Source organism: Lynx rufus, unplaced genomic scaffold, assembly GCF_022079265.1.
Source record: "Lynx rufus isolate CCGP_SWC_20201006 ecotype Redwood Valley unplaced genomic scaffold, mLynRuf1.p SCAF_10, whole genome shotgun sequence".
Taxonomy (NCBI): Eukaryota; Metazoa; Chordata; class Mammalia; order Carnivora; family Felidae; genus Lynx; species Lynx rufus.
The window spans coordinates 32,346,783-32,374,030 of record NW_025814824.1 but is presented as its reverse complement, the minus strand read 5'-3'; the positions used below and the strand labels follow the sequence as shown (position 1 = coordinate 32,374,030).

General features: G+C 39.1%; 1 long non-coding RNA gene and 1 pseudogene across 3 annotated transcripts; one reads left to right on the top strand and one right to left on the bottom strand.

The window, feature by feature from the left end:
* Window positions 1-223: 223 nt before the first annotated feature.
* LOC124529478 (uncharacterized) lies at window positions 224-24,991 on the bottom strand. 3 transcript variants are annotated; one of them, XR_006966384.1, is made up of 4 exons: window positions 24,872-24,991; window positions 19,494-19,585; window positions 4,297-4,476; window positions 224-1,018 (listed from the first exon to the last, which is right to left on the bottom strand). It is a non-coding gene; the product is annotated as an uncharacterized LOC124529478 (long non-coding RNA). The 3 variants fall into 3 exon arrangements; XR_006966380.1 differs by lacking the exon at window positions 24,872-24,991 and adding an exon at window positions 24,449-24,609; XR_006966376.1 differs by lacking the exon at window positions 24,872-24,991 and adding an exon at window positions 24,513-24,609.
* On the top strand, window positions 12,256-13,005 carry LOC124529462 (density-regulated protein-like; annotated as a pseudogene).
* Window positions 24,992-27,248: the final 2,257 nt, after the last annotated feature.

Below are 27,248 nucleotides of genomic sequence, written 5' to 3'. Positions count from 1 at the left end.
TTCTCTCTCAAGTGAAGAAAAGTGCAATAAGAAATTTGCAGAGCTCTATTTGAGCATGATCCAAATTATCCTTTAAAAACTGCTGCTACTGAGGGGTACCTCAGTCAGTTAAGTGTCTGGCTTTTGATGTTGGTTCAGGTCATGATCTCGGTTTGTAAGTTTGAGCCCTGCATCAGGTTCTGCACTGACAGTGTGGAGCCTGCTTGGGATTCCCACTCTCCATCTCTCTCTGCCTCTCCCCTGCTCTCTCTCTCAAAATAAATAAATAAGATAAACTTTAATAAAAAAATAAAGACTGTTTGGTGGGCAATGTAAGCTTCTGAAATGGGTACTTTTAAGAATGAAAGAGGCTTTATTTTTAAATTCAAGTATAATTTAGTAATAGTGTTGTTGGGCATTCTTTTCTTTGCCCCCTGTATAATGGTTCTTCAAGTATCTGGATAAGGTAAAACCCTTTCTAAACCAATCACCTCTAACAAGTATTGGGTATTCATCTTTCTGCCACAAGAAATATCTATTTAGTCTTCGGACCTAGCCACCTGTCCTTATTTATTTCCAGCTCAATACCTATGACTTCATCATAATGGGTGTCTTTTTTGCTCGCCTCAAGCTTGCCCACTCTTGGAACATCCATCCCTCTTGCTGTCTGGAATGCCCACCTCACAGGGATCCTATTGGCATTCTTCTCTGCTAGATCTTATTTGCCATTCTTTTTCCATCACACTGCAATATTATCAACTAACATGTGTTTTTTTCCAAACCTCACACATGGAGTACATCTGGAAAAGGACTCCCATTCTGTGATGTGCAGAAGAAAGGTCCAAACGACCTCACTCCCAAAGCTGACAGCTGGTGGCAGATGCCAACTGGAAGTTCAGCTGGGGCTGTTGCCCAAAGGTTTCAGTTCTCCTCCATATGGCCTTATCTAGGCTTCCTTGCTGCAGCAGCTGAGACCCAAGCAGGAGAGTTCAAAGAGGACAGGCTTTGAGGTGGTGTTCCATTGCAGCTAATGTCAAACCTATTTTTTTGATAGAAAAATCAGATATGAGTTGTTTGGTTCAGAAATGCATAATACCAGGGCAGCTCCAAGAGAAAAATACTGTTTGATAAAACTGCTAAAACTAAACATCAAAGGAAAATGTATACCTTATTTTGAAATGCGCTTTAACAAAGTAGCCCGAGGAAAGAATGTAAAGAAACTTCTACCTTCAAAAGGGAAAGGTCGGTTAGTTACTCCAGTCCTATGATGGGTTGGTAATCAAGGACCTTGAGGAAAGGACAATCTGAGCTGAAGGGCTTAGGTCTAAAAACACAAATGGGGGTCAGTTTAATAGTCTTCAGGGCCAAAGGGATGATCCATTTATACAGGAGGGAGACATGTACTGTCTTAAGACCAAGATAGCCTACCAGAAAGGTGAAGTGGAATAAGGCCCATGGATGTCCACAAATGAAGAAGGGTTCTAAATGACCAGTGGATGGTGAAAGTTCTCCTGGTGGGGAGATATTTTGGTTGTAGACACTGTAAAGTATTGACCCCAGAAGGGAAAGGTGGAAAAGCTGGCCAAAGGGTCTGGGGAATATCCCAGGAGAACTAACTCTCTGGGGATGGTGGTTTCAGAAAAAGAGGGGCCCATGGGGCGAAGGACAGGGCTGGGTCTGGCATCTAGTGACATCTGCATGCACCAATATTCAACTGGTCAGGACTACCAACTCTGGTCCTCCAGAGAGCTGCAAGCTGAGACAGCAAAAGTCCAACAGGGCTGGGTAAGATGTCAGTGTCTGCAGCTCACTCAAGGTGACAATGGGCATATCACAGCAAACCTAAGAGGAACTGTCTGTGTTCCAGTGGTCTCCATACCTCTTAGCTGCCTGGTTCCAGACCCTCCACCAACACTGTGTGCTGGGAAGGACAGTTACTCCTCCAGGACCTTGGAAGAGAAAGTAGCAGAAGACAGGTGGCACAGTACAGTACTAAGGGTACCACTTGAGAAATTTTTCCACCAAGGTGGCAGTAGATTGCCTACATGTAGACAGAAAGACCTGGATGCCAATGGTCCTGCTTCTTAGGGCCTCATGTGACCTGCTAGGTTTGAGGTGCTTCACATGAGCTTGCATCTACTGGTGAAAGTGAGCACCATTAGGCCAGGCCCTACATCACTTTGGTCAACTGTTTGACCTAAGTTCTCTAGGCTTCTTCCACACAGCACCTGAACTAAAGCCACAGACACTGAAGCATCCTACTTCCTTGTTAGACTGACCGGTCATCACACAGCTAGAAAATACAAGTTGGAAATGATACCTAGTCCCCTGTGGGATTCCTGTAGGGTGGGAACCAGCTGGAGTCAATGCACCCCACTTAGTAATAAATTCCCACACCATAGCATAGGGCCTTCCAGAGCAGTGACCTTAGAGGTGTGAGTTCCCACCCACCAGCTGCAGCTCTCATCAGCCTTGGAGCTCTGGAATGGAGAGATCATGTCATGTGGTGAGTCTCCCTCAGGCCTGGGGTCTCTGCAGCCTCTGTGAAGTGGTAATGTCATAGATGGGCTTACATATCTTTCTTTGGACCTTTTTCAAGGGGGCACTTAAGCAATGGCTGTGTTGTAAGTTTAGGGGAGGGCAAGAGCCATCTGCTGGAAGCCCCTGTATGGAGCATGTTCTATCCCCACAAATGGAGCCTTCAAAAAGGGAACCTGAACAGGAACATTATCAGGAATGTTTGGAGCCCACTGTGGGCTGAAATTGAAAGAATTTAAGTGCAGGTGCACTCTGGTTCCATTCACTGTATCAAAGTCAGGTTGTTGCAGCCTTTGGTTTTACACTTCGACACCAGCCTTTCAAGGTGTCAAATTTAGAACTTTTGTGCTGTCAGAGGCAGCTGGCTCAACATACAAATGTTCAGCAAAGGTAAAATGAATTTTCATAACTGCCTGACAGTGTCTCAACTGCCAGTCCCTGTGGGACTTTCTTCTGTAGTGTTCCCACCTAAGGAAGATTAGCCCAATCTTAATGCTAGTCAACAGATTTGGGCAGAGTCCAATTGCTGTTTCCTATTTCAAGTTATATTGTACTTTGGTGAAAAGACTCCATTTCAATGCTACAAAACTCTAATTTCAGCTTATTTGAAAACTTATGTGGTCTCTACACCCATATGTTTTCTTGGTTTTGAAGGGAACAGTGAAGATAAAGGGAGCATGATACTCATGGTTACACACTCACAAAACTTTGAATTTTCCCTATACTAGCACATAATTGGGTATATTCCTAATAAGGAGCACATTACCAGGGTTCGTTCATTCTTTTTCTTTCTTTCATTTTATTTTTTTCAATATCAGACTTCTAACACTACTTAGGAGGTCGGGTGACATGAATGATTGTAATAACAGCAATGAGTAATAAAATGTAATTAAATCTTAGTAAATATATACATACATATATATATACACACACATATATACATGTGTATACACACACACACACACACACACACATATATATATTTAAGGTTTTTAAGTAATCTCTATACCCAACATGAGGCTTCAACTCACAACCCCAAAATCAAGAGCTACACACTTTACTGACTGATCCAGCCAGGTACTCCCTTATTAAACACTGTTATGAAAATTTAAAAAGAAAGGATGGAAGGAAGGAAGTGAGGGAGGGAGGGAGGAAGGAAAGAAAACTAAGGGGCAACTGGGTGGTTCAATGGCTTAAGCTTCCGACTTCAGCTCAGGTCGTGCAGCGTTGGTGGTATAGTGGTGAGCATAGCTGCCTTCCAACTTCAGCTTAGGTCATAATCTTCCAGTTTGTGAGTCCAAGCCCGCATTGGGCTTGCTGCTGTCAGCATAGAGCCTGCTTCAGATCCTCTGTCCCCCACACCCTCCTTGCCCCTTCCCCACTCTCTCACTCTCTCTCTCTAAAATAAATAAACATTAAAAAAAAATTTTTTAATAAAACTAACATGATTTTAACATTCAATGTCCAGCTAGTTGCCAATTTTTTTCATCTAGTTGACAATGTTAACAGCATATTTCATGTATATCAGGTCTTGGCATACACGTAGAGGACTTTAAATACAATATAAATTAATATTCATAAATGTTTCCAAAGCTTTGCAAACACTGTGCTAAACTAATTCATGAGTGATTCTGGAACCACTCACTGAAATATGAAGAGAAGCAAGAAATGGATGCGCCACACTACTGGCAAATGGTCATTGTTATGTAAGAATCCCTTGCATTCATCTATCTGAAAGGATCTGGCAAAAAATGTAATTTGCTATGATGTCCTACTTACATGCTTCTGCTTCTCAGAACCTCTCCACTCTGCAGTAGTATCCATCTCTGATGTTGGCACAATGTCACAATGCACAACTGGGGAGCCATCATAGCATTTGGATGCAGTCACATTTTCTTTTGAGGACATCAGAATATGTCCAAGATAAGAGATGTCTTGAAGTGTTAATCTCCCTGGGATCTGAAGGGTAGCAGAACACACCACTTCAAAACATATCATTTTGGCATCAGGATTATTTTGAGCTGAAGGCAACTGAGAAGAATCAAGTATAAAAAAAAGCTTTCTTTCCTCCCCCTATTTGCCTAAAAGCAAAACATAAACTCATAAAGGTATTCCCCATCTTCTCTCAACCAGAAAGAACAGAAGTTAATGACCAGAGACAATTCTATACCCTTACCAGCTCGGAGACTACACCAGTGGAATCTCCATGACAAATTTTACTAATTTTATGTTCCATTAGTTCCCCATATATTTGCCTTCCCACAATTTGCTGCCCTAGAAACTCAATTCCTTTGTTTTATCACTTCTCTAAACATTTATTGTTCTTTTGTTAAGATGCTATATAAGCCATGGAGCACCTGGATGACTCGATGGTAAGAGTGTGTGACTCTTGATCTCAAGGTCATGAGTTTAAGCCCCAAGTTGGGTGTAGAGATTACTAAAAAAACTTTTTTAATGCTATATAAGCCCAAGTTCTAATCATCCCTTTGAGTTACTTATCTCTGAGTACTCCCACATATATACACGATTCGCATATTAACAAACTTGTTTTTCTCTTGTTAGTCTGTCTTTCATCAGTCTAATTTGCAGGGCCTCAACCAGAGAACCTATGATGGTAGAAGGAAAAGAACTTTCACTATCAACAATATCCAAACTATAGAAAGAGCCCAAATGTCCATCGATGGATGAATGGATAAAAAAGATGTGGTATATATACACAATGGAGTATTACTCGGCAATCAAAAAGAATGAAATCTTGCCATTTGCATCTATGTGGATGGAACTGGAGGGTATTATGCTAACTGAAATTAGTCAGTCAGAGAAAGGCGAATATCAGATGACTTCACTCATATGAGGACTTTAAGATACAAAACAGGTGAACATAAAGGAAGGGAAGCAAAAATAACACAAAAACAGTGATGGGGACAAAACATAAGAAACTCTTAAATATGGAGAACAAATAGAGGGTTGCTGGAGGGGTTGTGGGAGGGGGGATAGGCTAAATGGGTAAGGGGCATTAAGGAATCTACTCCTGAAATCATTGTTGTACTACACACTAACTTGGATATAAATTTAAAAAATAAATTAAATAAAAAATACAAAAAAAAAAAAAAAGAGGATAACCATGAAAAGAAGAAGAAGGAGGAGGAGGAAGAGGAGGAGGAGAAAGAGAAGGAAAAGAACTTTCTCCTGCCTCCTACAGGCCTTACAAGTTTAGTGTTTGTAGTATGTGTGGGCCACTAAGTACAGGGCCCTCTTGCTTAGGTCTAAAAGTAAATACTTCCTTATTGGGTTCCTATGATAAGCACCAAATACAGGCCATTTCCCCCCAATGGACTATGTAGTCCAAATGTAACCATGGTAACAGCATGGCCATTGGAAAAATGAATGCCCCAATAAACCTCAGCAACTCCCTGATGTTGCTATTAACTTAAAAATCACCCTATACTGGGGCGCCTGGGTGGCGCAGTCGGTTAAGCGTCCGACTTCAGCCAGGTCACGATCTCGCGGTCCGTGAGTTCGAGCCCCGCGTCAGGCTCTGGGCTGATGGCTCAGAGCCTGGAGCCTGTTTCCGATTCTGTGTCTCCCTCTCTCTCTGCTCCTCCCCCGTTCATGCTATGTCTCTCTCTGTCCCAAAAATAAATAAACGTTGAAAAAAAAAAAAATCACCCTATACTGACTAAACCTTCCAGGTTTCCTTCTGGGATGCCCGGAACTAGTTGATGCAGGAATCTTCTACCAAACTGCCTCCATATAGGACTAATTGCCTGAATTATCACCAAAAGCCTATAGCCTATAGTCCTTAGGAAGTCATACCATAGAAAGGATGCATCCAGAGTACCCAGCTACTCCCTAAAAGATCTGTGCTCCAATGGAAGCCATCTCTTCATGTTAAATGGGCCCCCTAGATGTGTTTTGGTGAATTTAACACCTTAATTGCCCCAAACCTAATTTTTCAGTAACTGGAAATATATAAAAATAAGGTAATTTCACACTATTCAAAGAAATTATTAAAGGCCAGGGAGTACAGAACTTGTCGGCTTTTTGGGGGAAAAAAAAGAATCTTAATGTTGCAGGAGTAAGTATTAAAATCTAAATATGTGTAAGTGAAAGCTCCGTTTTAACATGTAATCTCTGTTTTGCAGATAAAATAATTTTACCCTCTAAAAACAGTTTATAATGCTACAAATGTGTTACAGTTTCTTAAGTTAAAAATAAATATATGTATGTGTGCATCTATATTTAAGGTCTGAAGAACAACTGCCCATTTGCCAGTCAATTAAAATACATATATACAGATAGGTCTATACATATATTTTCAAAAGTAACATCATGAAGTTTCAATTCATAAATATGTATGAAATGTGAAGAATTTGTTTCTGAATATTTTGCCTGAATGTATTTGTGGATTTATTTAGCCAAAAAGATAACTTGCCAGTGTGAAGGACTGTGTCTGATGCTTAATATTCTACGAATTAAATTATTTTATAGTCAACTTTATAAAAGCACATCTTAGGGGTACCTGGGTGGCTCAGTTGGTTAAGTTACCGACTTCAGCCCAGTCACGATCTCGCCGTTTCCGAGTTCGAGCCCAGCATTGGGCTCAACAGGCTCTGCTGACAGCTCAGAGCCTGGAGCAGGTTTCAGATTCTGTGCCTCCCTCTCTCTCTGCCCCTTCCCCACTCATGCTCTGTCTTTCTCTCTCAAAAAAAAAATAAACATTAAAAAAATTTATAAATAAATAAAAGCACATCTTAGGCTCAAAAAGAGAAATCTAACTCTGGGTTGGTAAGAACAAGTCATAGGGAAGGAATGGATAAAAAACATGGCCCTGAAGCCAGACTCCTAAAGGGGGAAAACTGGGATTTAGACAATCCTACCTGCCTTGAAGGTGGTAGAGTACTAGAGAGAAGGAGCCTAGTTCCTTAAATGAATGCATGGAGCAGAACCTCCACCAATCCATGTTAAGAAAGTGATGTGAACAATAAAATTTTATTGTGTTGAGCACCCTAAAATGAGGGGTATTTGCAGTAGTTTGCCTAAAAATTCACACAATTATTACAAACCTAACAGAACTGTTGTCAGGATTGAAGGAAAATAATCTTGCCTAAGAAAAGCAGCTCAGGTTTTAGAAAGATGAATGTCAAATCAATTGCTGGAAGCCAAGCTATCCCAGCCTGAGTGGCAGGGCCTGGGCTGTGGATGGATTGATGACTGCAGGGCGGCCCACAGACAGTGAAGCTTCTTGTACTCCCACTTTTAGGTAATTTGGCCTTAAAACTACCTGGGGCATTGTCTGTTGGGGAATTGCCCTCAGCAGGCCCCCTGGGAAAAGAACCATTAGGGAAGAAAAATAAGGTTCCGCAAGAAATTGTGCGGCCTTACATTTAGCCCTTGCCATCCCCCATGGAGACTCCTCTATTTACAGGAAGGATAGCCTCATACCTTTGCCAGCAAAGGCAGCCAACTAAGGAGAGACATATGGATTTGAAAGCCCCACTCCGGCAACTAAGGAGTGTATCTCTGGGCACATGTGACTTCAACCCCTAGGCCCACCTGGCCCCCGGAGGCATTCCAGATGATGACTGAACCTAGTCGGTTAAGGTATAGAAATGTTCACTGGTTCCTAGGTGCATTGTCTCTCTGAGAATGTATGGGGCATGGGTTTCTAAGGCTTTTTCAGCCCCTTTCTGGCACCTCGGACCAAGGCGAACACATTGTTCTTCTGGCCTCATGTGGTTAGGAGGTCATGTCCCTGTAACTGTTCCACTTGAGGTGTTGAGAAATGGAGGGCCTTTCACGAGAACAGCAAAGCGAATGCTTTGTAGATTATTGATAAATGCAGATGCATAATGGAATAATGTAAGAAATTAATCTATAATCAAAGGGTATGTGGTTAGGGGAAAATCACCATGTTATTTCTTAAAGGTTGTTTACACATAGGAACATTTTTAAGATTAGGTAATGTTAGAAAAACATAGATGACGTATGTTACAAGGAAATCACTAGCATATATAATGCATGTTTACTACAATAAATCGGCCAGTTCAACACACTGCTGTTGTCTGTGTCCATTTTTATTTTTTGTTTTTATTTTAGTTTTTTATTTTAGTTATTTATTTTTAGTTTTTTATTTTAGTTTTAGTTTTTTATTTTAGTTTTTTATTTTCTAGTTTTTTATTTTAGTTTTGTTTTATTTTCACCGACGCCGTTCTTCCTTTGGGAACCCCTGGACCTGCTGGAGCTGGACTCTGGCAATCAATGAGTCCTCTTTTCTATGCTAAATGATTCATTAATAAATCATACTGGCTCCCTAAAATAATTGTTCCAAATTAGGGAATTTAGCGTTAAATACTCATCAAATTTCAAAAGGTGATCAAATACATTACATAATGAATCTAGGAAATTTAATATTTTAATTTTTAAAAATTAACTGTGTGTTTTCTCTGTTGTGATTAGTACAGTCTGTACACAATGAAAAATTGAAATTTGGGGGCATGGCACATTTGGTTGATCCATGCAAGAACTGGCATTCCTGAAGTAATACAGAATAGCTAAAGGTTTAAGTAAATATAATATAAAATATGGGATTTCAGTCAAATGTATTATAATTAAAGTATATCTTTAAAAAAACCCATACATTTCATGAATTTGCTTTAGCAAAACTCAAGAATAAAACCACCCAAGTGTTTGTAACTTAGAATTTTGTAACTTTTCAGGGCTCCTGGGTGGTTTAGTCCAACTCTTGGTTTCGACTCAGGTTATGATTTCATGGTTCATGAGTTGAAGCCACACATCGGGCTCTGTGCTACCAATGCAGAGCCTGCTTGGGTTTCTCTCTCTCCCCATCTCTCTGCCTCTCCCTCATTCGCACTCTCTCTCTCTCAAAATAAATAAATAAATAAACTTTATTGGAAAAAAAAAAGAATTGTGTACATTTTGATTCAGGTCTCAAAACTACAATCTGTTTTAAGGAAATAATCCTAAGGAGCAATGTGGGAGTTTAGAGGTTCCTTTTTATTTTTTTTATTAAATTTTTTTAATGTTTATTTTGAGAGAGGGAGAGAAAGAGAAAGAGAGAAAGGGAGACAGAACACGAGCAGGGGAGGGGCAGAGAGAGAGAGAGAGACAGAATCTTAAGCAAGCTCCAGGCTCTGAGCTGTCAGCATAGAGCCTTACACGGGGCTGGAACTCATGAGCCATGATATCATGACCTGAACCGAAGTCAGACATTTAACCAACTGAGCAACCCAGGCGCCCCTTTAGAGGTTCCTTTTAATGCCATGATTTCTAGAGTTGTTTAGGCCTTTGAACAATTTATGAAAGCAGTAAAAGGGGTTTGTAAGACTTCCCCTGAATTTCAAAAAGTTTACTAGGTATTGTGGTATAAATGAACGCGCACTGACCATGAGTATGACAGATGTGAGTTCTTTAGTCAACTTGCTCTTTGATAAAAAGTCAATTAGGGGCACCTGGGTGGCTCAGCTGGTTAAGGGTCTTACTTCGGCTCTCATCATGATCTCACAGTTTTTGAGTTCAAGCCCCATGTAGGGCTCTGTGCTGACCATTCAGAGCCCAGAGCCTGCTTCTGATTCTGTGTCTCCCTCTCTCTCTACCCCTCCCCCACTCGCACTCTGTCTGTCTCTGTCTCTAAAGTAAATAAACATTAAAAAAAATTTTTTTAAAGTCAATTATTTCACTACAATTTCTCATATGTAAAATAGTGTTAGGAATACTAACTCAAATTTCCTTTGTCAATTCCACTTCAGTAAAGATGAGGGGCAAAAAGTAAAGAATACTTAACTCAAGGGTGCTGGGTGGCTCAGGCCATTAAGCGTCTGACTTATGCTCAGGTCATGATCTCATGGTTCATGAGTTCAAGCCCTGCATTGGGCTCTCTGATGTCAGCACAGAGCCTGCTTCAGATTCTCTGTCTCCCTTTCTCTTGGCCTCTCTCATGCTCTCTTCTCTCTCTCTCAAAAATAAATAAAAATATTTTTTAAAAGAAAAGAATGCTTAACTCAAAGGATTGCGGTAAGACTTATATAAGATAATGTTTTTAGAGTCTGGCATATTGAAAATATACAATAAATGGTTTTTCTCTCCCTCTCTCCAATAAAAACTATAGGCAACATTTACTAACTAGAAGGATGGATAAGATAACCTGAGTTACTTTTTTTAAATTGCTATTACAGCAGTTCAATATGAGATAATTTCCTTCAGAAATATTATTATACTGTTATTATTCTAAAGTCCTATTTTGGCAGTACTATATGTATATGATGAAAATATCTGAAAAACAATTTCCTTCTAACATTGTGTTCCTTTTGGTAACCAAATTGTCTTAGAATCTATGCATAACCATAAAAAACATCAATAAAAATGGTCCTTGGGATAGAGAACCACAGGATTAGTATGTCAGCATGTATTCTCAGAAATGAACACTAGATGGCAGCTTTTAGACAAGATCGTCTGGGTAAAATGACCCATTTTTCTCCACTCCTGACAAAACCTAAGCCAAGTCTTCTTTGAGCATGGAATCTTTCTTACCCAGGGGATCCTGCTTCCAGGGGCCTTCCCACTTGCCTCCATCAAGATAGCAGTTACTAACCTTAAAAATGAAGCATCTGTAGAGGATTATGTAGAGAAAAGATTAAATAAAAAACAAATAAACAATAACAAACTAACCTCTAAGCCTGTCCTTGTTTTATACTTTATAAAGTCCCTCCATTATACTTTACTTTCCTTTTTAAAGAATCAATACAAGGTGATTTCATCTTTGCGGTGATGAAGAGGGTAGAGCAGGGGGAGAAAGGAATCTTCCTCAATTCTAAAGACCTCTGTTTATTATAACAGCAAGTTTTTCACCTTGTACTTGTTCTTTTTAAAAAATCTTTCTACTCTACTTTTCTTTCAACAAGTCAAGTGTTTACAGTGTAAGATTTGGTATATGTATCAGTCTGTCACTAAGGGTGGGAGATTAGAAAATATATTTGGTTAAGTTCACCACCACAGGCTCATGAGGGAAATAAGACAGCAGCATAAATTTCAGAGTAAGGTACCCTTTCTGGCATGTACATTTTATAAGCACAGCACCGAAGTCTTATTAAGTAGCATTTTATCATCTTATATTAGGTTAAGGAAAAAGGAAGTGCACTACTATGAGTCCCTACTACATAATGGATGCTTTACAAAGCCTGCACCATATTAGGTAATTAATACCTTTTACTCATTTTTTGAGATGAGGAATGTTTTTTAGGAAGATTAACTAAAAGGCCCAAAGTAACACACAGGATGGTAACATCAAGAACTGAAATTAGGTCTGCCTTTTTTTTTTTTTTTATTATGTTTGTTTATTTTGAGAGAGAGACAGAGACAGAGTGCAAGTGAGGGAGGGGCAGAGAGAGAGGGAGACACAGAATCCGAAGCAGGTTCCAGGCTCCCAGCTATCAGCGCAGATCCCTATGCAGGGCTCCAACCAACAAGCCGTGAGATCATGACCTAAGCCTCAGTCAGTGGCTCAACCGACTGAGCCACCAGGCGCCCCAGACTGCTTCTTAAAGAAGGCACTGTGAGTGAGATGTTAATTCTGATAACTTGAATTCATTTCTGCCTTAGGAAGATTTTTTTTCTCTTTAGCAACAGTTCCTTCTGTATCCTAGACAAGGGTCAAATTACAGTTGGAGCTGGCAGTAGTGGTGGAGTGGAGGCAGCAGGGGTTGCGTGACCACCTGGGTTTTTGAGATGCCTGCTGATATTTCTGAATCTGGTAGGCATGATTGCAAAGGAGAGCTGGGCAAATACCAAGTTAGATGCAGACTACCCACTTTAAGTCCTCTACTGTGGAGTCTGTTCATTACCAACAGAGTACTGTGAATATATGCCTGATGTCGCTAAATGGGAACAGTGGTTAGAGAAGAATTTTCCAAATGAGTTTGTAAAACTTAACTATAGAAAATTCACCCAAACAAGAGGCTGGAACTAGTGAGGGTCAAGGCACACCAGGGGAAGAAGAAGAGAAGAAAAAGCAGAAGACAGGTGGAAGGGGTCAAATAAAGCAAAAAAAGAAGAATGTACCACAAAAGGTTATGATAGCCAAAATTCCCAGAGCAAAGAAGAAATATGTAACAAGAGTATGTGGCCCTGCAACTTTTGAAATTGATCTAAAAGAAGTACAAAGATTTTTTGCTCAAAAATTCTCCTGTGGTATCTCAGTAACAGGAGAGGATGAAATCATCATTCAGGAAGACTTTACAGATGACATCACTGATGTCATTCAGGAAATATGGCCGGAGGTGGTGAATGATGGTAGTATCGAAAATCTTGGAGAAGTAAAGAAGTGATTTTGAAAATTTGTCCCTATTTAATGATTTGAACTGAGAGTAGATATGGCCAAAGGGAGAGAGGCCTTTTAAAAATATATATATTTATCCTACAGTAAAACTGTAGACTACTCTCACCCTTGGCATTTTCACTGTTCTGTATAAGGCTGCGTGTTCTTTTAATTGCCAAAGTCTAAAAAACAGGGGAGACTGTCATGCTTGCGCATGAAATAGAATTTAGTCAAATAAAAATTTTTGGTCATTTAGTACTGACTTCTTCTCTTTTTAACTTTTTATTTTTGGAAAAACAGTACATTTTTTTGTGCAAAGCTTTTCTGTTTATTATCTTAAAATAATCATGATTTAATGAGTTAATTTTCTTAAAATAATCATGATTTAATTAAATCATGATTTGAAGCTGAGTAATGTTTTAAAGAATTTGAATTTTGGCTTAATCATCATTAATATTGTCTCCTTGCTTCTTTGGTGTGATAGTTTTGAGATGCTTGGGCATCTAATAGATTTGTGGTTGAATTTCCTTCACTGATACCAAGTTCACTTTGTGATCACAGTAAATTAATGTTGGTAGGAGTTGTTCACGTTCTGGAGATTATTTGGTAAAGTATACTAAAGCCTTAAAATCATCTGCAGTCTGACCCAGTAAGCTACTTAGTTGACATTATCCTAAAGATAGAATCATTCTTGCTTAAAACTGTGGGTGAGGATGTTCACCACAATGTTACTCATAAAAAAATTGCAACTGATGTAAATGAACAATTGAGAAACAGTTAGAGAATGATGGTGTACCATATGGTAGATTATTCATATATCTTTAAATATTTTCCAAGAATACTTTGGAAACATGTTTGGTAATGTTAAATAGGGGGGAAGACCCCAAATCCATTTTATACATTACTATCACCATTGTTTTGAGTGAAAGGCCATTCAGAGATGCTGTGAGTTCTTGTTCTAACTATAAATTCTGAAAATAAAATTCTACCCAATTGGAAAGAATATACATCCATGCTCTCTCTCTATATATATAGGTAGTCTGAGAAATAGCAATTGAAATAAGTCTTTCTCACAAGAGAAACAGTGACAATGAATTTTAATGAATGCACTAAATGAACTTAAACTTTGCACTTAATAAAGGTCTCAAGTCAGGTGCTACAAATTGAAAAGAAGACTCCTGGTATTTTAAATTGCTATAGACACCTTTAAGAAATTTAGAACCCATTGTTTATTGCCCTACAAATTACAACCTTGAATGAATAAGTGGTGTTTTTCTTAAATACTTAAAATCTTAGAAAAAATGTGTAATAAAGATAAATTAAGAAAATGAAATTCTGTATTAACTGTGAATTTTACTAAATATGAGTATCTAATGAAGCAAATTTATCCATCAAGACCATTTGATATGTATTGTGTATGTATTCTGTTGGTGCTAGAAGGTATCTATGTACCTGTATCAACCATGTGACTTCATGTAAAGATTCTCAATGTTCACAGTTCTTGGCAAATGCAGTTTTAATACATATAAAGCCAGCAGTGGATGTTACTGCAGGATAATGGAGGATTAAAATTGTCCTTGTGTAAAAAAAAAAAAAAAAAAAAAAAAAAAAATTTAGTGGACTTTGTTACAGAATGGCAATGTTATCTTCTTGTTTTGTATTAATTTTCCAGATATTGAATTCTCTGCTTTTACTGTTTTATTTCAACTAATTGTTCCTGACCTTTCTCATTCTGCCATCTGATCATAGGGTACGTTAGTTTCCTAGGGCTATATAGTAAACACTACAGACTGGGTGGCTTAAAACAACAGAAATTTATTCTCTCACAGTTCTGGAGGCCATAAGTCAAACATTGAGGCATCAGCAAGGTCAAACCAACTCTAAAGTCTCTAGGGAAGAATCCTTCCTTGACTCTTCCAGCTTCTGGTGGTTGCTAGCAAATTTTGGCATTCTTGCCAGATGACAGCATCACTCCTATCTCTATCCGTCTTCCCTCTGTGTATATCTGTGTCCAAATTCCCCTCTTAGGACACCAGTTGCTCTAATCCAGCATAATCTCATTTTAACTTGACTACATCTGTAAAGACCCTATTTCCAAATAAAGTCACACTTACAAGTTCCAGGTGGACATGGATTTGGGAGATATACTATTCAACCTAGTACATAACATTTGTTTTTAGTTTCTTCATACTCTGCTTTAGGGTCTGTTTCTAGTTAAACCTGGAATAATCGCAACGAACAGGACTACTCTTTCAACTTCCTTCTGTGGTCTTCCAACTTCCATCTACAATCTATGATTTGTGAGTGGCTGGTATCACTTTATCTTGCCTAGTGAAGCATTTCTGTCTTCATGTTTAATAGAGCTTGGGCCCTGATTCTCTATTGCTTATTTCAGTATATACATAAAGTTTTTTCATTACTTTTGTCCTCAGTTTCAGAATTCATCTCAAAATAACTGTTCCAATTCTCTTTGCAATTTTGTAATCAACAAATCTGTTTTTTCCTTTTGGAGACATCTTTTTTTTGATGTTTGTTTGCTTATTTATTTATTTTGAGAGAGAGAGACAGAGAGAGAAGGGGAGAGGCAAAGAGAGAGGGAGACAGAGAGTCCCAAGCAGGCTCTGTGCTGTCATCGCAGAGCCCAACGTGGGGCTCAAACTCACCAACCATGAGATCATGACCTGAGTCAAAAATCAGGAGTTAGATGCTTAACCGACTGAGCCACCTAGGCGCCCCACATTTGGAGACCTCTTATGATCTTCAAGGTTTTACTCAGCTCAATGTGGCTGGTTCATCCCAATTCTCTACTTTCTGTGGCAACTGCTCTATTTTCCAAAACCTGAATTTCTTGCCCCCTACTTTTGAAATAGCTCACATTTGATGGTTTCTTTAACAACTTTTGCTTCATTGATGTTGTGGTCTTAACGTGCTTCCCCCAAAAGTTCTTTTTTTTTTTAATTTTTTTTTTCAACGTTTATTTATTTTTGGGACAGAGAGAGACAGAGCATGAATGGGGGAGGGGCAGAGAGAGAGGGAGACACAGAATCGGAAACAGGCTCCAGGCTCTGAGCCATCAGCCCAGAGCCCGACGCGGGGCTCGAACTCACGGACCGCGAGATTGTGACCTGGCTGAAGTCGGACGCTTAACCGACTGTGCCACCCAGGCGCCCCTCCCCCAAAAGTTCTTATGTTGAAATCCTAATGCCTGGTGTAGTGGTATTAGGAGGTAGGTCCTTTGGGAGGGGCTTATCCATGAGGTGGAGCCCTCACTAGTAGAACTAATGATCTTATAAGAGAGACCCCAGAGAGCTTGTTTGCCCCTTCCACTAAGAGAGGACACAGCACTAAAGCACAGTTGTAAACCAAGTGACCATATTGGCACCTTGATCTTGGACTTCCCAACTTCCAGAACTGTGAGAAATAAATTACTGTTGTTTATAAATTAGCCAGTCTGTGGTATTTTCTTATGGCATCCGGAATGGACTAAGACAATTAATGGCCATTTTTATTTTTATAAATTTTAGTGATTTCTTATGTTTTATCATTCCAGAAATTTGTAACATTTTTCAGATTTCTTTGCCACTTCTTTCACAAAGTCCATCCTAAATTTATCTTCCTCTGTCTTATGCCTACTTTCTTAGAGTCCCGAGTACAATTTTAAGCCCAGCCTTCTTAATGAGTTGTAAAAAAAAAAAAAAAAAAAAAAGTGAGTTGTATTCTGAAGTATATTCTGAAGTGGTCATGAACCCAAGGATTTCTTTGTTCCTGTTATCATCTGTTAATGTTTGGACACATTCTTAGGAATTTCTGGGTTTTTTTTTTTTTCTTTCAAGTGAGGTTTATTTTCAACAATTTGAAGTTTAGTTATCTTACATAGTCTATTTTACACAGAAAGGAACTTTCTCCAGATTAAAATAATATATTCACCAATCTCCATCAAGGCCATGATAATGAGAGGCTTCAAGGCCACTCCATGAACATCAGATCTAGGTATAAAAGCTACAGAAAGCATAGCCGAGGTTGATTGTTTTCTTTTTGGGCATTCTTCACCTTACCTAACTTCCTATTTAGGTGCCCTAGTGGCCAAATCTTCCTTAACTCAATTTTTGGGATGTTCCTCTGATAGTTCCAACATGGGACACCATTTCCCTCTATGTTTGACTCAGAAAAGGGTTCCTGAACTGCTACTCCTGTGAGGGTCTGTGGTCAAATGCAAACAGGTGGACAGGGGGCAGGACTAGGGGAAGGAGGAAAACATGTAAGTTGAGAGCTTGGGGTATGGCCTCCTCTTTGATCTCTAAGTGCTGTATCCTGTGTCCATCTACCACTACCACCCCTGCCACCCAACCCCAACCCCTCCCCACCCTCTGTCATCCCCATCTCCTCCTCCACCCTGGCATGGTCTGTAGCCTCCTCCCATTCTCCTGCTTCCTTCTACCCCTCCCCCTAGAACACATCCACTCTTTGAGTCTGTATGCCCAAACTTCCCTCATGGAAAATAAAGATTGCCTTACCCAGGGAAAAAAAAAAAAAAAAGGCCTTATTTTCAATAGAACAAACACTGGGAGGCCTTGGTTTTTCTTTTTCTAGTCTATCCAGTGCCAATTTACTCTGCTGTTACTTCCTGTTTATTGTTTTTCTCATTGTCAGCCATCCAGATATCATTGGAAATAAGTCTATAGCATTTATTTATCTAATGTGAAATATAACACACATACTGAAAACTACACAGAACTTATATACCATTTAAATACTTATAAAATAGAAACACTTTAGACATTATCCAACACATACACCTGTTCTGTAAGCACCCTACAACTGCCTCCCTCCCTCCAAGATCACAACTCACCCCTCTCCTCTGAAGAAATTCCACCCTGATTTCACCCTGAATCAATTTCTTGCTTTACTTTCTCCCCTTTTTAGTATCATTACCTTAATGTACCTTATCATACATAAACAGCACAGTTTGGTTGTAACTGTTACTGAAGATTACATATAAGAATTATAGTCTATGTATTTTTTTGTCTTACTTATTTCTCTCAACATTGTGATACTTATCCATGTTGCATTTAACTGTAATTTGTTCCTTTTCATTAACATATAATTTTCATATATTTTATGAATATAGCATACTTTCTCCTGTTCATAGATAAAGGGATTATTTGTTTGTAGCTATCAAGAACATTCTTGTCCATGGATCCTGGGGCACAGGTGCTTATGTATCACTCAAGATCTTGTTAAGATGCAGAGTTTAATTCATATGATCTATAGTAAGGCCCAGAAATTTACACTTCTAACAAGTTGCTGGGAAATGCTGAGGTTTCTGGTGTATAGTCCGCAGTTGAGTAGCAAGGGTGAGTGTATAGCTGGGAGTAAAAGTGCTGGGTCCTAGAATATCTGTATATTCAATTTTTTAGAAAATGTCAAGCTGTTTGTAAAATTGTTGCGTCTATTTACACTCTGTCCAGCAGTGTTTGAGTGTTCCTGTTGTTCACCATTCTTGCCAAACACTGGGTACTGTCAGATTCTTAATATTTGTCAATCAGAAGGGTGATTTAAATTTGCCTTTTCTGGATATTTATGAAATTAAAAGGCTTTGTTTATGATCCATTTAGATTTCCTCTTTTTGGAAAATATTTGAAGTTCCCTGCACCACCACCCCATTTTCTTTTCCTCATTGAAAAAACTGCTGTCCCTTTGACCACTGTTAGAGAGGAAAAACTTCCTCCACCCTTTTAAGTTCAGCAACTGGGGATCTGATAATTAAGGTTTATTCATAGGCATATGGTGTTAATAAAGGAGGAATCTAGCTCATTGAACAGTTAGTTAGTCAGAGGCTAACCTAATTTAGTAGAGAAAAACAGACTTTGTGGGAAGAATAAAGAGATTTACTTAAGAAAAACAAATGGGTTTTTAAAAAACATCTGGAAAGAACCTTTGTGATAGTTTGTTTATGCTGCTGAGTGGTTTTCCTTACTTTTCATGGCCATAAAACTCTTCTGGGAAAGGGATTTATAGTAGGTTTACTCTTGATTTCTCTCCTTGGGGTAGGCTGACCCTGACAGGGAAATTCTTGCAGCCTCACTTCCCAGAAGTTTCTGCTTTTAGTTAGATAAGGGAAGCTCTGAGAAGGCTTCTTTCTGCACGTATTGATTCTCAAATGTCTTCAGCTTAAAATAATCTTCATACTGACCTTGGGGTTCCAAATGGTCCCTATACCATCTTGTAAGTTTCCAAGTATTTTGTTTTCTTCTGGACCTTTATTTTTTAGTATTACCTTTTATAGTATCAGTGCTTTCAAAAGTAATCATTTTAAATTATTTTTATTTAATTTATTAAAAAGAAAGGGATTTTCTGGTGTCCATTTTCAGTTGAATCAAATACTGGACACGTGGGGGCGCCTGGCTGGCTCAGTCAGAGGAGCATGCAACTCTCGATCTCAGAGTCATGAGTTCAAGCTCTACTTTGGCTGTAGAGATTACTTAAATAAATAAATAAATAATTTAAATAAATAAATAAAAAATACTAGACAGGTAAGCATTCTTATTTTAGCTGAATTGTTAGAGATGCTTTTCAGCAATCTAAGTGAGAATGAATCTTTCAAGCACAGCATATTTGTTAGTTTCTGAGATAAATTTCTTACCTTTCTAAAAAGAAAACACCTGGAGTTGGTGAAATCAAAAGCAAAACATCAGAACTTTTGCTTTTCCATTTTTCCTATGAATTTGTCTTGTTCTGGGGGAAAAAACAAAACAGAGTCAGGGTAATGGATTCCTCTTATAGCTTTATAGTTCATTTAGAATTTTTAGAACCCACTAACGGTTTTCTATTTGTTTCCTTTTGCCAAATACCTTTCCCTTTTTGCCATAGCTGATAGAAGCTCAGACTGAAATATGCTCCATCACAGCAAATGAATTAAGCTTGGCAGAAAATTTTCCTTTCAATTTTCTCAATCATATTGAATACATTATCTCTGCTGCAGGTCCTTTTATTAAGAAGCAGCATGTATACTTGGGTACCTGTCTCACTCAGTCATTTAAGCTTCTGACTTTGGTTCAGGTCATGATCTCCCAATTCATGAGTTCAGGCCCCATGAGTGCTGACAGCTCAGAATCTGGAGCCTGCTTCTGATTCTGTGTCTCCCTCTCTCTCTGCCCCTCCCATGCATGTGCTCTTTCTCTCAAAAATAAACATTAAAAATTAAAAAAAAAAAGAACTAAAAATACATTAAAAATTCTTGAATAAAACAAATCAATAGAAAAATTGACAACGGTTTACACTGAGTTCCCAGAAAAGAAAAAATATACATGGCTCTTAAATATAAGATGCTCATTTCCCAAGAGAAATGAAAATTAAAAATATTATGTGATATCATGACAATCTATCAAGTCATCAAATGAAATAAGTATGCTAACATTTTGTTGATAAGACTATTGGAAAATATATACACATTGGTAGTGGAAATTCAATTAGTATGGTGCTTACAGAAGGCAGTTGGCATTTATCTATCAAAATTTCAAATACATATAACTTTTAACACAGAAATGGTCTTTTAGGAATTTGTATCATCATAAATTTGCACAACAACAATTTTTTTCATTACAGCATTGTTCATAATAGACAATCCCAAATGGCTATCAATAGGGGACTGGTTATAAAAAATAAAAAAAAAAAAACCACATAGTATAGCCATACCATGGAATCTGTACAGCTGTACAAAAAGTGATAACATTGTATATGCGTATGAATCTCAAAAAGGTTTTATTTTGTATTTATTTTTTTAAATTTTTTTTAATGTTTATTTATTTCTGAGACAGAGAGAGACAGAGCATGAGTGGGGGAGGGGCAGAGAGAGAGGGGGACACAGAATCTGAAGCAGGCTCCGGGCTCTGGGCTGTCAGCACAGAGCCCGACACGGGGCTCAAAACTCAGACTGCGAGATCATGACCTGAGCCGAAGCTGGACACTCAATTGACTGAGCCACCCAGGCGCCCCTCAAAAATGTTTTTAAATGAAAAAAAAGTAGGATGCAGAACATTATGTATATTAGGCTACTCTTTGTGTGTAAAAAAAAGAAAGTAGGAAAATAAGTGTATTTGTATTTCCTTGGCTCCCAACTAGTTGTCTAGCCAACTAGCATAAATTACCATAACCTCCCAACTAGTTGTCTTTGGGATGGGGTGCATTGGAAATTGAGCAAATAGGCTGTAAGGATGTGAAACAGATTTTTCACTATATACTTTTCTACATTTTAATTTTTTAATGATATGACTAAAAGACTTTTACCAAACTTATCTTAAAGATAGACTGGATTTTTAGGGGCACCTGGGTGACTCAGTCAGTTGAGCATCTGACTTCAGCTCAGGTCATGATCTCACGGTTTGTGGGTTCGAGCCCCATGTCAGGCTCTGTGCTGACAGCTCAGAGCCTGCTTCAGATTCTGTGTATTACCAGCATTACCTTGATCCCAAAACCAGACAAAGACCCCACTAAAAAGGAGAATTATGGACCATTTCCCTGTTAAAGACAGACGCAAAAATTCTCAACATGGTACTAGCAAATTGAATCCAATAATACATTAAAATAATTATTCACCATGATCAAGTGGGGTTTATTCCTGGACTGCAGGAATGGTTCAATATCCACAAATCAATCAATGTGATAAATAACATTAATAAAAGGATAATAACCACATGATCCTCTCAATGGATGCAGAAAAAGCATTTAACAAAATACAGCATCCTTTCTGGATAAAAACCCTCAACAAAGTCAACAAAGTAGGGATAGAAGGAACAAACCTCAACATCATAAAGGCCATATACGAAAGACCCACAGCTAATATCATCCTCAATGGGGAAAAACAGAGCTTTCCTCCTAAGGTCAGGAATACGACAGGAGGGTCACCTGGGTGGCTCAGTTGGTCAAGTGTCCAGCTTCGGCTCAGGTCATAATCTCATGGTTCATGAGTCTGAGCCCTGCATTGGGGCCTAGTGGGCCCAGCTCAGAGTCTGGAGCCCACTTTGGATTCTGTGTCTCCTTCTCTCTCTGCCTAGCCCCCGTTTGCATTCTCTCTCTCTCTCTCTCTCTCAAAAATAAATAAACAGTAAAAATATATATATTTTTAAAAAAGGAATATGACAGATATGTCCACTCTCACCACTGTTGCTCAACATAGTACTGGAAGTCCTAGAGTCAGCAATCAGACAACAAAAAGAAATAAACGGCATCCAAATCAGTATGAAAGAAGTCAAACTTTCACTCTCTACGTGGAAAACCTGAAAGACTCCACCAAAAGACTGCTAGAACTGATCCATGATTTTAGCAAAGTTGCAGGATATAAAATCAATGTACAGAAAGCTGTGGCCATTTCTATCACCAATAATGAAGCAGCAGCAGGAGAAATCAAGGAATTAATCCCATTTACAACTGTACCAAGAACCATAAAATACCTAGGAATAAACTTAACCAAAGAGGTAAAATATCTGTATCTGGAAACTATAGAAAGTTTATGAAAGAAATTGAAGAAGACACAAATGGAAAAACATTCCATGCCTCTGGATTAGAAGAACAAATATTGTTAAAATGTCAATGCTATCCAAAGCAATCTACACATTCAGCTAATCCCTATCAAAATAACACCATCATTCTTCACAGAGCTAGAAAAAACAATTCTAAAACTTGAATGGAACCAGAAAAGACCCCGAAGAGCCAAAGTAATGTTGAAAAACAAAACCAAAACTGGAGGCATCACAATTCTGGACTTCAAGCTGTATTACAAAGCTGTAATCAAGACAGTATGGTACTGGCACAAAAACAGACATAGATCAATGGAACAAAATAGAGAATAGAGAACCCGGAAATGGATACAGAAATGTATGGCCAACTACTCTTCCAAAAAGCAGGAAAGAATAGCCAACGGATAAATGACAGTCTCTTCAGCAAACAGTAATCTACAGAAGAAAGAACCTGGAACAATTTCTAACACCATACACAAAAATAAACTCAAAATGGATGAAAGACCTAAATGTAAGGAAACCACCAAAATCCTAGAGGAGAAAACAGGCAACAACCTCTCTGCCCTTGGCCACAGCAACTTCTTACTAGACATGTCTCTGGAGGCAAAGGAAACAAGTAAAAATGAGCTATTGGGACCTCATCCAGATAAAAAGCTTTTGCACAGCAAAGGAAACAATAAAACTAAAAGGCAACCAACTGAATGGTAGAAGATATTTGCAAATGACAGACAAAGGGTTAGTATCCAAAATCTGTAAAGAAATGTATCAAACTCAACACCCACAAAACAAATAATCCAGTGAAGAAATGGGTAGAAGATATGAACAGACACTTTTCCGAAGATTACATCTAGATGGCTAACAGACACATAAAGATGCTTAACATCACTCATCATCAGGGTAATACAAACCAAAACCATGAGATACCATCTCACACCTGTGAGAATGGCTAAAATTAACAACTTAGGAAACAACCAAAGCTAGAGAGGAGGAAGAGAAAGGGGGACACTTCTGCACTGTTGGTGGGAATGCAAACTGGTGCAGCTGCTCTGGAATACTATGGAAATCCCTCAAATAATTAAAAATAGAGCTACCCTGCAACCCAGCAATTGTAATACTAGGTATTTATCCAAAGGATACAGGTATGCTGTTTCGGAGGGGCACATATATCCCAATGTTTATAGCAGCACTATCAACAATAGCCAAATTATGGAAAGAGCCCAAATGTCCAACGACTGAATGAGTGCATGCAGAAAGTGTGGTGTGTGTACACAATGAATATTACGATCAAAATGAATGAAATCTTGCCATTTGCTACAACCTGGTTGGAACTAGAACATACTATGCTAAGTGAAATAAGTTAAAGACAAATATATGATTTCACTCATATGGGAATTTAAGAAGCAAAACAGATGAACATACAGGCAAAAAAAATAAGATAAAAACAGAGAGGGAGGCAAAACATAAGACTCTTAAATACAAAATCTGAGGGTTGCTGGGAGGGGGGTGGGAGCATGATGGGCATTAAGGAGGGTACTGTTGAGATGAACAGTAGGTGTTATGCGTAATGAATCACTAAATTCTACTCCTGAAACCATTATTACACTATTTTTTAACTAACTTGGCATTAAATAAAATTTTAAAAATGTTATCATGTCAAATCAAGTCAAATACCATGAAAAGATGGGGGATGCCAAATACAATGGTAAACACCTAAAGATGGCAACGGTAGATTAGTCCTAGCACCATGAGATTAGGATGGAAATCACGGACAAGATAGAAGGTATTTCCTGAACTGGGTAGCTAAAAATCTAAAACAAACAAACAAACAAACAAACAAAAACAGGCCAACTTAGATTTACATTAGTGGAAGAGAGGGTGGATTGTGGTTCTCCTGAGTGAGAGAATACATTCGTGTGGCGCAGGCTCACACCCAGGATAACCCAATGGAAAGGGAAGATGACAGCGACATAGCCGCATCACGGGTCACTAGCACGCGCGCTCCCCACTCGAGTTCTGGCTCTGAGAGAACACCCAATGCAGGACCGATTCCCCAGCTGCGCCGCCCTGCCCACTGCACCCTTACTTCAACCCTGGGGTGGGGGTGGGGGCGACCTCTATAGTCTCAGCAGATGAGGGTGAACAACTACCCTTGGTCGCCAGCTTCCGGACCACCTTCTCAAGAGCCCAAAGAAGCGCGCCTTTCCGACTCCGGAGGAAGAAATGGTGAACTAGGTGTTCAGGAGACAAAGCTGGCGGCAGTCGTATGCTGCGCATGCGCTACTGACGGGAAACCAAAGTGGGAAAAGAGGCGGTAAAGACATTCGCCCCCTAGAGGCTAGTAGTCTCCAAAGTCGCAAGCGACGTGGCAGTCACGTGACAGCTGAGCCAGAAGTCTGTCATATGATACACACGCACACACACGCCTCAGTAAAGGGACCAGTGGGAGAGTAGCAGTGAGTCACGTGAGCCTCTGATAGGTTTCAGGCCCTGGGCCAGGTTCTGTTACCTTCAGCGTCACCGAAAACCGGCGCCATCCTCTAGCATTTTCTTGTTCCTCTAAGATGGGACGGCCCCCGTTCTTAATAGAGGGGAGAGATTTTGAGCAGGCGGAATGAACAGGTGCATACGTCACTGTGGAGAACCCCTTACTGACGCACTAAGCCCCCAGGGTATGGACAAGTGTCCCACAATGCAATACGGCTCGTTGCGGTCTTATGGGTATTCGGCTGCGTGGTGACGTCAGAACGCGGCTTCCGCAGAAGGGGTTTTGAGGCCCCGCTGCGCCCGACGTGGTTACACCGTCACTTCCTAGACGGAAGTGACTTGTTTTGTGCGCATTTTCCTGTGTTGTGGCTTCAGTTTTCTGCAGTCGGCTTACCGGAATTGAGAGGTCCTGGGCCGGTACTTCTTTGCTTGCGTACAGGGAAATAGAAAACCGAAATCGTTTAAAAACAAATTGAAAAAGTAGTGCAAAGGCTACCCACAAAGAAGGCTCCAGACTACCCTGATTTCCTTGGAAAGTTAAACCAAACATATTACCAGGATAACTTTCCTGTCTTAATGAGATATTTACAAACTGGGGAAAGGGAGACAGTCACAGGGAACACTTCAACTTTTTATGAGGCACAGAATAACCCTGATGGGGAAACCTGACAGGCACCAAGTTAAAGGAAAATTATATTCCAGTTTTGCTCATGAATATAGATTCAAAAATCCTTAAAATATTAACTAAATCCAGGATTGTATAGAAAGAACAATACATTACAAGCAAGTTAGGTTGTTTTAACATCAAAATTCAAGGTACTAATGGTTAATGTGGAGAATGTCCTCTAAAAAAAATGTAGAAGAAATGAAACACTTATTTATGAGAAATGTTCATGAAAAACCAGGAATAACGGGGAAATTAACATGATAATCTTCAAATTTTAAAGCTTTCTCTTCCTTACAATTTTTTGTTAACTAACCTGGGTTCTTTGACAATACAGAGTTTCCTCCAGTCTGGATTTTGCCAATTGCATGTATATGGAGCATTTCAACATGTTCCTCTCTCCTATTTCCTGCATTGGTAGTTGTGTTGTTTTATTTCTTTAAACATAGTAATCATAGTTCTTTTGTAATCTGTATCATAATTCTAATGTCTCAATTATTTTCTGGTTTATTTCTGCTGCCTGATATTTTTGCTGTGTGTTGTTTGTGGTGTCTAGTTTCCTTGTATGTTTACTTCTTATCCTTGAAAAACTATTTGTGAAGGAAAGTATTTGTGGCTTCTTGGGGGAAAAAAATGATTTTTGTTTGCTCCTGCTAAGTGCCTTGAGGCTTTCTTAACGTTTATTTTTGAGAGAGAGAGAGAGACAGAGTGTGAGTGGGGGAAAGGGCAGAGATAGACGGAGACACAGAATCTGAAGCAGGTTCCATGCTCTGAGCTGTCAGCACAGAGCCCCAAATGAGGCTCAAACTCACAAAACGTGAGATCATGACCTGAGTCAAAGTTGGATGCTTGACCAACTGAGCCACCCAGGTGCCCCAGGGCTTTCTCAGTAAGACCTGTTTTCATGGATTGAGGTTCCTTGAGTCATTGCTAACCCAGGCTACAAATCTAAGCAGGAGGGAGCTGTGTGGTGGCCATATCTGCTCAAAAATGGGATAGGGAGAGATGCTTTTATTTTTTTTTCTCCTATTATAGTCCATGTAAAAAACAACATTTTCTAAAGTTCTTGGGTACTGGTTCACCCTTATCCTTATGGTATAGCCTATGGAGTCCCAAACTAATATAGGAAGAGTCCACCTAATAGCATTTTCACCTTGGGTAGCCCTGGACCTTGTCTGCTCTTTCCATGCCCAGTGAACCTACTAAAAACAATGCTAGATGTCCCTGTCTAGAAAATGTCCTCAAGGCAAGAGTAGCTTTTGTGCTCTTGTACTCCACTTTCTGGGCTTCCACCTTTTCTTAGCTTTTGGCCTAATAGTTTTTACTATCTTGTCAGCAATTTTGTGCCTTGGAGGAATTTTTATATATGTATATAGTTCATTCAGCATCTTTATTCATTATCTATGGACATATTGGTCTGAATAACCTAGCCCATCATAAATGGAAATAGAAATTTAAGATTTAATTCATTTTCTTCATTCTCTTAACTTTTATGTCTCAAGACACCATACTGAATGTTACAATCTTGCATCACACTTTTTTTCTTGCCTGTGTGCTTTATAGGCTATTGCGTCATTTTCTTTTAACATTAAATTTTGATATGGAGATTGCTAACAGCCTGATTTACCCTATCCTTTATAGTTGACATGCTCTTTTTGTATGGATAAACCTTGAAAAAAAGGTTTTTTCAAGCCAAACTTGAAGAAAATTTATCATGGTGAGTCTCCCTCAGAAA